This window comes from Sciurus carolinensis, chromosome 7 (assembly GCF_902686445.1).
Source record: "Sciurus carolinensis chromosome 7, mSciCar1.2, whole genome shotgun sequence".
NCBI classification, from domain to species: Eukaryota; Metazoa; Chordata; class Mammalia; order Rodentia; family Sciuridae; genus Sciurus; species Sciurus carolinensis.
Genome location: NC_062219.1, coordinates 3,689,926 through 3,702,897, shown reverse-complemented (window position 1 = coordinate 3,702,897; position 12,972 = coordinate 3,689,926). Strand labels below are relative to the sequence as shown.

At 39.4% G+C, this 12,972-nt stretch overlaps 1 protein-coding gene across 4 annotated transcripts in view; it reads right to left on the bottom strand.

Moving 5' to 3' along the window:
* The window catches only part of Pde10a (phosphodiesterase 10A), a 289,793-nt gene that overhangs the window by 100,406 nt on the left and 176,415 nt on the right, over positions 1 to 12,972 (bottom strand). The gene's annotated exons all lie outside the window — the stretch shown is intronic.

The following is a 12,972-nucleotide window of genomic DNA, read 5'->3' as shown; positions in this document are numbered from 1 at the left end:
TTTTATTCTTCTTTATGGTTGAATAATATTCCATTGTGTATATATATCCCACAGTTTCTTTACTCATTCATCTGTTGAAGGGCATCTAGGTTGGTTCCACAGTTTAGCTGTTGTGAATTGAGCTTCTGTAAACACTGATGTAGCTGTGTCACTGTAATATGCTGATTTTAAGTCCTTTGGGTATAGGCCAAGAAGTGGGATAGCTGGGTCAAATAGTGGTTCCATTCCAAGTTTCCTAAAGAATCTCCATACTGTTATCGAGAGCGGTTACACCAATTTGCAATTCCACCAGCAATGTATGAGTGTACCTTTTCCCCCACATCCTCACCAACACATATTGTTGCTTGTACTCTTGATAATAGCCATTTGAATTGGGGTGAAATCTTAGGGTAGTTTTGATTTGCATTTCTCTTTTTACTAGATACGTTGAACATTTTTTCATATATTTGTTGATTGCTTGTAAATCTTCTGTGACATGTCTGCTCAGTTCCTTAGCACATTTATTGATTGGTTTCTTTGTATTCTTGGTATAAAGTTTTTTGAGTTCTTTATAAATTCTGGAGATTAGAGCTCTATCTGAAGTGTGTGTGGAAAAGGTTTCATAGAAATAAAGAAAGCAATTATGAAATTCATTTGGAGGAATAAGAGACTCAGAATAGTCAAAGCAATCCTGAGCAGGAAGTCTGAGGCAGGTGGTATCACAAAACCAGACCTTCAACTATACTACACAGCAATAGTAAGAAAAACAGCATGGTATTGGCACCAAAATAGACATGTAGACCAATGGTACAGAATAGAAGACACAGAGACAAACTCACATAAATACAGTCATCTCATACAAGACAAAGGTACCAAAAACTTACAATGGAGAAAAGATAGCCTCTTCAACAAATCGAGCTGGCAAACTGGAAATCCATATACAGCAAAATGAAATTAAACCTCTATCTCTCACCCTGCACAAAACTCAACTCAAAATAGATCAAGGACCTAGGAATTAGACCAAACAGAAGAAAAAGTAGACCCAAATCTTTATTATGTTGGCTTAGGACCAGACTTCCTTAACAAGACTTCAAAAGCACAAGAAATCAAGCAAGAATCAATAAATGAGATAGATTCAAATTAAAAAGTTTTTCTCAGCAAAGGAAGCAATCAACAATGTGAGAGCCTACAGAGTGCGAGAATTATATTGTCTTGAAAATACTTTTCAGTACAAACTTTCTATGATAATCTATGACCTGGATTTTAATTTTTGTTTATATTAGACTTCAAATTCTAATCCTTAACCTAATACAATATGTTAACATTTCCTGTTTGCTTTGGTTACTGATTATAATAGGATAATTATTTTAACAGTAAAATGTTTTTACTAATATTATTCTTCTATTTGATAAAATATTAATTCTCAAATATTAAAAGGCTAGTAAATGAAATCATTTGAACTATAATATACTGTAAAATATAAAATTACATGCAAATGTACAATAACATGCATAATTACTATTTGCCAGTAGCCTTACAGACATTTTGCTACTCATCAGTAGTGTTATGAAAGGGAAGGCAGAGGAAACAAAGATTAATGTCAATCACACTCTTCTAAGATGTTCTTACAGAAACCATATGATAAAGCTTACAAAGAAAGTCAACAGACCTAAATAAACTTTCAATTCTGTGTCTTGACTAATTGCAATATCATACTGATAAAAGATGTTAAGAGCTGTATTTGGATAGTATTTTTACCTTCAAGAAGTTCCTTCACTATCCTTATTCTTAGAACCTGTATAAAACTTATACTGGATATAACTGTGACATTCATAACTCAAGATGAGATAGACTTCCAAAGGAAAGTATGGTGGGCACTGCACTATTTCCCAAACCTTAGATCACACTGGACAAAACCATCCTCACACTGATCTTGTGCAGTACTTGCTGTTATTACAACCACTGGAAACACAGCTTCACAAACATACATCTCAGTGAAAGGACTGTAGCCATACTAATGCCAAACTCTTGCACTATGTCAAGTTCTGTCTGACAGATATCATTGCTGCCCATGAAATTTTAATATATCCTGGATCATTCTTGTGAGTTTCCTGTGGTACCTCAGGCAACCACATGAGGAACACGGTTTGGGAACCAGGGGGAGAGTCTTTGTCTTGGCTCAGGGAAAAGTAATGTGAGATACAATGGTAAAGAATGAAGTATTAATGATCCTTTGTTCAGAAAGAAACTAACAGGCGTTCTAGCTAGGAGAATAAGTGTTCCTAGACTTGTTAAAGTCAATGAGGTGTTTAAACAAAATTAAAAGACCACTTAGAAGAATTTAGAGGCAATTCAAGAATCAAATGATCCCTGTTAGCCCGAGGCACCAACAGTTCCTGAAGGGCAACAATATACTAAGAAAAAACAAGGACACAAATGTTGAACTGGACAAAGAGTGACAGCATAGAAAGGAACCTTGCTTCTCATATAAACCTGAATGTTTGACATGGTCTTTAGATTTGTTTTCTAAATATTTTTCTATTTTGACATAATTTCAAGCTTATAGAATACTCTAAGAATAGTATAAGAAACGTATGTATACCTCTTACCCAGTGCTATAAACTGAATACTTGCGTCCCCTCCCCCTACAAATTGCTATGTTGAAATCCTAAATCCCAAAAAGAAGGTATCAGGAGGTAGAGCATTTGGGAGGTTGATTTGGCCATGAGGATAGAATCCTCATGAAGGGAAGGAATGCCTTCATAAAAGACTCCAATGAGCTCCCTCACCCTTTCCACTACCTGAGAACATGGCAGGAAGACAGATGCACATGAGCCAGGAAGTGGTCTCCCTACACACTGAATCCACAGCACTTCAGTCTTGGACTTGCAGCCTCCACAAACATGAGAAATTCATGTCTGCTGTTTATGAGCCACCTGGCCTATGATCCACTGTTACAGCAGGAGAAGTGAGTAAGATACTGGATTCACCAATAGTTTACACAGTTTACGTATCTTATTGGCTTTATCATTCTCTCTGTACATTCTATCAATAAAGTTGTTATTTCTATGAATACAGATACAGACCCACAAAACAGTAACGAATATTTTTTCTTAATATTTAAGAGCAGTTTGTGTGCTCCTATAGTCTCAAACACATCAGTGAATTTCCTAAGCAAAAGAACATTCTCTTAGGTAGTTGCAATAAAGTTATAATGATCAGGAAATTAACATTGCTTCCACATATTAGCAAGTCTAAAAATCCATTCACATTTGATCCACTGTCTCAATAGTTTCCTTTATTGCTCTTCCCCTTCTCCCTGGTCTAGGTTCAAATCCCAGACCACTATGGAATTTAGTTGTTCAGTCTCCTTAGTGTCTGTCAATGTGGAACGGATCCTTCCCTATTTCTTGATACTTTTGAAGAAAATATAGACCAATTTAGATTTCTCTGATGTTTTCTCAAGATTAGATGGAGGACTTCCTTTATTTGTTATTTCCAGCAGCAATATAATCAACTGATGAAGTTAGAATTCCATTTCTCTTCTCCATTACTTGGCATTCCATTGAGAAGAGGAGCTTTCCATTTTCCTTGGTGACTTATTCATATGAACATGAACTCACAGATTCTTATTTTATTCAGCAGCACAAAATCTATTAATATCATCGTATAATTTGATGCTCCAATTGTCCCAGATCTGGCCAGCAGGAACCGCCCAGAGATAGAGCTCGAATCCTTCTGAAATGTCCTCATGGTTCCTTCAGCGTTTCTTTCTCAACTCATACTTTGTTAGTCCTTCAATCAATGATTTCTAATTCTTAAGAAGTTCCAGTTTCTTTAAGTAGGGAATGGAGCTGTATTGGTATCTGCTCACTACTGTCTACTTCTAAGCTTACATAAATGTGACATTGTATCAAGGGGCATCATATAAATATGTGCACATAAATGCACACATAGGTATATATAAGATGTATATGTGATTTCATGCTCATTGGTCTATTTAGATATATGTACATAGAAACTAAAAACCATGACCTCAATCTGATCACTCTGAATCCATCAGCCACCACATGTACATTCTAGAATTTCTCATTTCCACACTTGTAATTGCCTCATCCAACAGCTGAAAAATCTGGCTATCAATAAATGGCCTTAAAATGTCTACATATTTTCTTGAGTCTCAGAAATACACAGAGGCAGATTCAGAGTAGCTAAGCCAAACCACTGCAAAGAGCAAAACTACTAACTAGATGTCAATATTTTTCATTTAGGTAAAATTAACACCTGAAGTGTAAAAATCTGAAACATAACAGTTACCTTAATTTCCAATCAAAACAGAACAAATAGGCCCGGCATCAAGTCCCTCCACCGTCCTTCCTACCCAACCTCTGTCCCCAGGCAGCCACTCAGGGCTTTTATCCACCTCAGATCGCTAGTCCATTTTTAAGAGGGTGTGTAAGTGGAACCAGGGAACAGGTGCTTTTCTGAACCTGCTTCATGTGCTGAGCAGGCCCTCAGGGAGACCCCTCCACGAAGCTGTGTTTCTCCCTGCGCTGCTTTCCCCTGCCTCAGCCCTCTGTGGCATGAAGACACTACACACTGCTGATTCTCCTGCTGCTGTTGGATATTCCAGGTGACTGTGTCCAGGTAGGGCTGTTGTGAGTAAAGCTGTGATGAAGAAGTCTTTTGTGAACCTAAGTTTCAATTAGGCAAACACAAGAGTGGAATTCCTGGGTCACAAAATAAATGTTTACATTTTCTTTGCAAGAAACTACCAAACACTTTTCCAGACTTTGTATCTTTAAGTATAGAGTCATCAGAATGATTCAGGCATTTTACAGCAAAATAAATTATAAATAAAAACCATTTATGTCACAAAAACACCATAGGCTGAAAAATCTCTACTACCCCAGGAACAAGCAATCACATGAACAATTTAAAACATCTGTGAGCCCAGAGGCTCAGACAGCATGGGAGCAGTACAGAGGAGGACCCTGGCCCTTTGTAAATGCTTTTTAAAAAAGGTTTTAAATCCTAAATGGCCAATAGGGGATCAGTGGATATTCGTCCTAAGCCTATTCTAGTATTATAAAAAGAACAAGAGAGAGTAGCTGACCTCACTCATCTTGCATGTACCTGAGGGCAGAGGAAGTACGCCACACCTTGTGGAAGAAGGAGGGCATGTTTAAAAGTAGCACAGTGCAGAGGTTTGGAAGAGGAGCCTTACAGAAAGCTAGAAGAGATGAAGACAAAACTAGAGGAGAACAACCCCAGTGAGGACAGAGGAGCAGGAAGCAGGACACAGGATTTCATACTAAAAGTGGCAGAAGCAAGTGTGCAGGTACCTACAAGTAAGCAAGCACTCTTCTGAAAACATGCTGGCTCAATGCAAAGACACAAGTAGTAAAATATAATATTCCCAAAGAACATTAGTGTTTTCAAAGGGTTAGGCCAGTAGGATGAAGAGGGCTTTTGGAAGAGTATCTTAATTTAGTGAAAAAGGACCCATGAAATAAAATGGTTTTAAATCACTGGTTGATACAGCAAACATCTGTGGTAAGCTTAAACTGCCAGTAGAAAAATGACTCAGGGACAGGTGACAATGAGGATGTGAGGGCAACAAAGCTGCAGTCTACCTCAGCCCCACAGATGCACTTCCCCAGCCGCCTGCCAGCATCATTGCATGGGCAGGTTACGGCTCCTGCTCTGACGGAGTCTGAATCCTTATTGGGGGAAATATCAACTAGTGGTAACAACTAGGGAAGAATAGGGTTACTTTAGATTAGATAGAGGGGAGTGAAGGGAGGGGAAGGGGTACAGAGGTAGGAAGGAGGGTGGAGTGAAACAGACATTACCTCAGGTACCTATATGACTGCATGACCTATGTGATCCTGCAGTATGTATAATCAGAACAATGAGAGGTTGCACTCCATTTATGTATGATCTATCAAAATGTATAAATGCATTCTACTGTCATGTACAACTAATTAGAACAAATAAAAGAATAAAATAGTGAAATTGATCAAATTTTATGCATGTACTAATATGCCACAATTAAACTCACAATTCTATATAATAAATATGTACCAATAAAAATTGTAAAGAGTGCAAGAAAAAAATAAAGCACCTCTGACACCTTTGTTACCATCTAAGACACTGAACTGAAGTCTAGGAGCAACTAGATTTTACTCATGGCTGCACTATTACTGGATGGGTATGCTTTTTCACACAATGGAGAAATGCGCCCAAAACAAAAGCCTTTACACAGTCTTTGATCCAGTGGACCAGGACCAGCCAGATGTTTGAACTGAATACGGTTCTTCAGTTGTAATAATTTTCAAAATCTATAATCTGCTATTGGTTTGTGGCTGCCAAGAATAGCGCGACAGAACAGGTGGTAATTTAAAGTCCTGCAAAAGTGGAAAGGGCTTAGTTTCCACTTAAAAAAACTTTTTATTATAAAGATGTTGTGGGGGAAGGTTTACGGGGATTGGCCTCAGGGGCACTTGGCCACAGGGCCACATCCCCAGTCATCCTAAAGATCTCATACCATTTTTTAGGTTTAATGACTTCTGCCTCCCACCACAGAGAATAAGATGACTAAGAAGATTTCTCCTGTATACCATTATCATCATTCTGTTATCATGGAACCCAGAATACGCTTTAATCAACAAATGGCCCAAGGTTTTAATCTATCATTAAAATTAGGGCTCTGACTTATGTACAAATGTTATCATCTTTAGCAAACACTTTCCAGGAATTAAACAGCACACACAGTTTCCGTATAGCAGAATGGTGTGTTCCTTTATGCTGGGAAGCCTCTTGCACCTATCTGGCTTGGGAAGCCATGAGCTCCACTCATGGTCTGCATAGACTTCTGAGTGTCCTATGGCTGCAGTTAGCAACCAGGAGCCAAGCCTCAGAAACAAAGTTCAGACTGAAGCAAGCAATACGTAATTGATGATGAGAATTTTTATTTCAGACTGTCACAAAGCACAAGTTCAAGTGCCTGAAGATCTTTCAAGCTACCTAATGAGGAGAGTGTGGACTCTACTGGAAGGTGTCCTGGGGCTCGTCCTCTGTAAGGTTGATGAGATCTTCCATCTGGGTGAGAGATGCTTGCTAGGCTCTTTGATTTTAAGAATTCAAAATGTCAGACTTTCACTTTGCCTGACTGGAACACAACATCTATTGCCTGTTCCTCTGGCTTCTAAGTCTTACAGATCTGTTGATAATCAACAAGACTAGATACCTGCTTGCCTTCCAGGTATTTGTTGATAAGTATTATCTTGAACTCTCCAAAGCCCACTTCACGGCCAGAGCCCGACTTAAAAGACTTTACCTGTAGATTCGGGGAGATTTAAAAGAAGCAGCTCAAACTATGAAACCAACCTAGGTACCCTTCAACAGATGAATGGGTAAAGAAACTGCGGTATATTTAGACAATGGAATATTACTCAGCATTAAAGAAGAATGAAATTATGGCATTTGCCAGTAAATGGATGGAGAATATTACACTAAGTGAAATAAGCCAGTACCAAAGAACCAAAGGTCAAATGTTTTCTCTGATATGTGGATGCTGATTCACAATAAGGGAGGGGGAGGTACTTTGGATCAGACAGAGGGCAGCGAAGGGAGGGGTGGGGGTAGGAATGACAGTAGAATGAATCAGACATTATTACCCTGTGTGCACATATGATACAAGACCTGTGTAACTCTACATCATGTAAAACCAGAATGAGAAGTTATACTCCATTTACGTATGATTCGTATGATGTATCAAAATGCATTCTACTGTCGTGTATAACTAAAGAGAACAAATTTAAAAATTTATAAAATAAAAATAAAAAGGAAAGGAAAAGCTCTCTGTGTGCTTGCTCACAAGTCCTCACTTCTGCACTTGGTGGTGTCACTCAGCCCCAGTCACCAGCTGGAAAGAGGGCCCTCAGCTACCCTAGCAGCTCCCTCCACGGTCCTGCCAGCACCTTCACTTAACACTGAACCACGTTTTAATACTATGCCTTTGAAACGGACTGAAGTTTGCTAAAAAATCGGCTACAATAACTCAGATTTGTGTTTCTATGAATATCAACATTAATAAAAAGCTGCCCTGAACAAGACTGATCAGGATCCTTCCCTTAGACAATCAGTGAATCAACTTACTTTTGGCTTATGCCTCGCCCGAATGGAAAATAAAATTCAAATTTTCTCCTCGCTGGGAGAGAAATATTGACTCTTACAAGTTTTTTTTTTTTGTTGTTCTTGTTGTTGTTATTTCTTCTGTTTTATTTGGTTATAACTCATTTTTCTGATAACCAGTTAGAAAACCCCTTTTTACATGGTGTAGTAAGAAAAGAAGCAGAGAGAATCCGGTCATGAAGAGGCGGGAAAGCAGAGCCTCGTGGGGAGGCGCTGGAGGCCAGGAGGCCCTCTGTGCCCTCCGTGCTCCGCAGCTGTCCTGTTGCCACTGCATTTGCTCTTTCCACTGGTTCTTTTCCATAAATACACAAACATACTGTTATTTACCCTACTTTTTTAAATAAAAATGCTAAAAACAAAATATTTCTCTTAACCTCCTTCCTATCTAGTTACCAGCCCATTTTTCTCCTCCCTTTTAAGGCAAAACTCCATTGTCTGAACTTGTTAGCTACAACTTCTCTTTTTATTTTTAAAATCATTCCAACCACTCCAGTGAAAGTCTACAGAAGCCTGACAGAAGTCACTCCACCCCCAGGCACCTCTCCAGGTCCTCCCCTTGAGTACCAGCGAGAAGTGAAGTCACTTATTATTCTCGCTAATTTGAAGTAATTTCTTCACGACTTCAAGACACAGTGGCCCTGGGTTCTCCTCCCACCTCCTGGACACTGCTTTTCAGTCTTCTTTGCAAGTTCTTCCTCCTGTCTCAGACTTCTGAATGTCACGTCCCAGGGCTGGTCCATATTCACTTCCCAGGTGGCCTCACCCTGGCTCAGGATGCTGTACACCATCTATGTGCTAATGGCTCATCTTATAATAAGACTCATCTTATTGAGTCTTCAAAGTTAATGATTCCAACCCAGGCCATTCACCCAAACTCCACTCAAATCTAACCTACAACTTCACATCTCCATATGGGAATCCATCAAGCATCTCCAACTCAACACCTCCAAAACTGAGCACCTGCAGTGACTCCACACACAAATGCAGGTGCTCTGCCCACTCTGCACGCTCCCCCCTGGACATGGCAACTGCCCTTCCAATGGTTCAGGCAGAACCCAAAGGCAGCCTTTCTCCTCTCTGTTCTTACGTCACACATCTGAGCTAATCAGCAATTCTTGTTAGCTCTCTAACAAGAATTCTACTTGTCAATCACCCTTGGCAATGAAATTTTTTCTTTTAAAGCACTATTGAATTGCTTTACCTAGGACTTCTGCACTATGTCTGCACTAATGAAACTGATTAGCAGCTTTTTTATTTGTTTCGTTCATTTTGTTCCATCATTCCAGATGTGGAACATCTATAAGAACTTACACTGAGCAACAAACATACCACTTGTAGTAACTTTGAAATAATTGGTATTTATCATGTTCACACAAAATTGAAAACTTGGGACGTAGTGGGCAAAACTTTTTCTACAGTGCTCTAATTTTTCTATCACAGTAATCTTTTCTGGGATGAGTTCATTTCTAGCTTTTGAAATACAGATTTTATGTAATATAGGAATGTTCACCTTTAATCTTTGGGGGAATAATCCAGTAAAAGCTTTGAAGAATCTTGAGATTTTAGGTGGTCTTCTGCTAATATTTTAAGTTTTTTCATTGGTTAACAGTATATTTAAGTTTCCTAACTCTTTTTTAATCAACTTTGATAATTTATAATTTCCTCAACTGACCACTTCATCTAAAATTTCCAGTATAGTACAAAATAGTATTCTCTATTAAGTAACTAAAATCTCCTTATCATCTATATTTATAGTGCCTTTTTCAGTCCAAATCATTGTATATTTTTACTTCTTGTAAAGATTGCCCAAACTAGTCTATTTTATTGATATACACAGATAACTACATTAATATTACTAATCATCTCTATATTTTAAATTTTGGTCTAGGAATTTCTTCACTTTATTAGTATGTCCCCTTTGATTTAAAAAGTTTCTTTTTAAATTCTTAAAATTAATAGAGGCAACCTACAGAATGGGAGAAAATATTTTCAAATAGTACATCTGATAAGGGGTTGCTATCCAAAATATATAAGGAAATCAAAAAACCTCAATAGCAAAAACAAAAACCCTGATTCAAAAATGGGCAATAGAGCTGGCAGACATTTTTCAGGGAAAGACATACAATGACTAAAGGGATAAAAATGTTCAACATCACTAATCAGGGAAATGTGAATCAAAACCACCATGAAATATTATCTCATGCCAATAAGAATAATTATCATCAAAAAGACAAAAGATAAGTACTGGTGAGGATGTGGAGAAAAGGAGCCCTTGCACACTGGTGGTGGAAGTGTAAATCAGTGAGGCCATTATGGAAATCAGGATGAAGGTGCCTCAAAACACCAACAAGAGTGTGGTCTAGGATTCCACTTCTGGATATAGAGCCCAAGGAAATGAAGTCAGCGGGCTGAAGAGACACCTGCCCTCCATGTTTACTGCAGCACTATTCAAAACAGCCAAGAAATGGGAAAACCTAAATGCTCATCAATGATGAATGCACAAAGAAAATGTGGTCTGCATACACAGTTGAATACTATTCAGCCATTAAAAGAACTAAATCCTATTTGCAAAGACACTGGATGAAACTAAAGATCACTATGTGAAGTAAAATGAGTCAGGCACAAAAAGATAAGTTATTCATGGTCAAAAGATAGAATAGCAAAATTAAAAAGTGAAAAATTGTGACACAGAAACTCAGCTGGATATTTTTAGTCATTAAAGATAATATTAAGACTGCACAAGGAGATTGAAATGTTTATGGCATAATGTAAATCATAAAGAAAAGCAAATCAAAATAGCATATGCACTGTAATTACTACTATATAAATACATGGTGGGAAAGAGGCCAGAAGAAATATTCACAACTGACATTACTGACTTCTTTTTTAAGTTGAAGATGGACACAATGCCCTTATTTGTGTGGTGCTGAGAATAGAACTCAGTGCCTCACCCCTGCTAGGCAAGTGCTCTACCACTGAGCCACAACCCAGCTCAAACATTACTGACATTTTAACATACCTCAGAGACACAGTTTTGATTTTTTAAAAATCCAAGTCTGAACAACTTTAACTGAATGAGAGCAGCTCCAGACCAAGGGGTGGACTTGAGTCAAGGCACAGGTGCTGGAAGGGGCCTCCCTGAGGTGAATCGGAGTGTGACACTCGACCTCGGATACAGAAGCAAGCAGACAGCTGGGCAGACTGTCTGATGTGCAGGCCAACAAGACACGGGGCCACTGTCGGCTGGGCTCAGGCTTCACAAACACACAGAGGCATCTGTGATTTAAGAATGGTAGCGGCAGGGCCCAAGCTGAGGCATCTGTGAAGAGAAGTCCAGACCACCTTCTCTGAAGAAATCTCATCAAGCCTATGTTACCAAGCAAGGCCAGTAGTACCCCCATTAGCAAAGGAAGTGCATATCTGACAGGAAAAAAAAAAAAATAAGGGCAACAACCACCAGAAAGAGGTGGCAGCACTTGGAATCGGTACTGGAAGCGTTCTGCCGCAGTCTTCAGCTGGTCAGCAGTTAATGACTTTTATAAGGCATAGGTACTCTTTGTTTTGAAGTCATTTGTTCATTTAAGTTAATAATACCATCTTGCTTTCTAAACAGAGTCTTACTGAAATTCTAGAAATTCTACATTTTGTCTTCAGTGACTGATTAGACATGGTGCATAATTGTGATCACAGTTAATCAGATGCTGCTGAAGCTTTATTTAAGGTCGTATGAGGGAGTCAATTATGTCAACCCTTTCATTTGGGACGTGTCTTTTGCAGAGCTCGCTGTGCATCTGGATGAAAGGGCTCAAGCAATGAAGCTTCAGGATCCCTCCTGGACCTTGCGGCCAGAGGCTCTCAGGCTGCATTCTACGAACAGAAGCCAAGAAAGGAAGCTCCATCCCACTCCTCGGGGTCCAGCACTCCTTATCGAAATGATTGAACAAAAAAGGTTGATTCAAAGAAACGAGTCTATAGATAATACAAATACAGAAAAAGGATTTGAATAGCAAGGAGAAAAATGTGTGAAAACACAGACATACACCTCAAAGAAGCAAAGTTCTACATCACAGAAACTCTCTTCCTTCTGTGTGACGCAGAGCATTGCTCTTACAGTGAGAATTTACAGTAAACACATTTTGATATGAGTCAATTGACTGGGAATACAAATCATATCACAATAATTGAAAGTTCAAAAGGAAATCTAACTCAACTTCTCATTAGGCTGAATGAGGCCCCAATTCCACAGTCAGTGTTTGTAGATATCTGGGCACCCTTCTTAGATGCTCGACTTTTGAGTGATGTCACCATGATGGAGCAGACTTCGATCAAATAAAACTAGAATCTATATAGGAAACTTTTTAATACATTTCTGACATTGAGATGAACAAAGAAAAAGAAAGAGAATGGATGAGGGGACCAAGATGGTGGACTAGAGGGTGACTGCATCTCATGTCGCTCCAGAATTCAGGATTCAAGAAGGGGATTGAGAGACCCGGACCAACTCAGAGCTACTGGGTGAGTCTCTCCCACTGGGTGAAGCTCGGCCCGGGCAGCAGGCCTGGACAGTTGGCAGCTTCTCAGAGCAGGGCCGGGCAGTGAGAGGCTTCTCTGAGCAGCCGGGCTACCCCTTCCATGAACAGCCAGGCTCCCTCCCACTGGTCCACATCCTGGTCCATAGTCAGCTTCTTGGAGCAGGACCGGGCAGCAAGAGGCTTCCGTGAACAGCCCGGCTGCTCCCGCCAGCAGGCCTGGTCCACCGGCAGCTGCTCAGAGCAGGCCCGCCCAGTGAGAGTC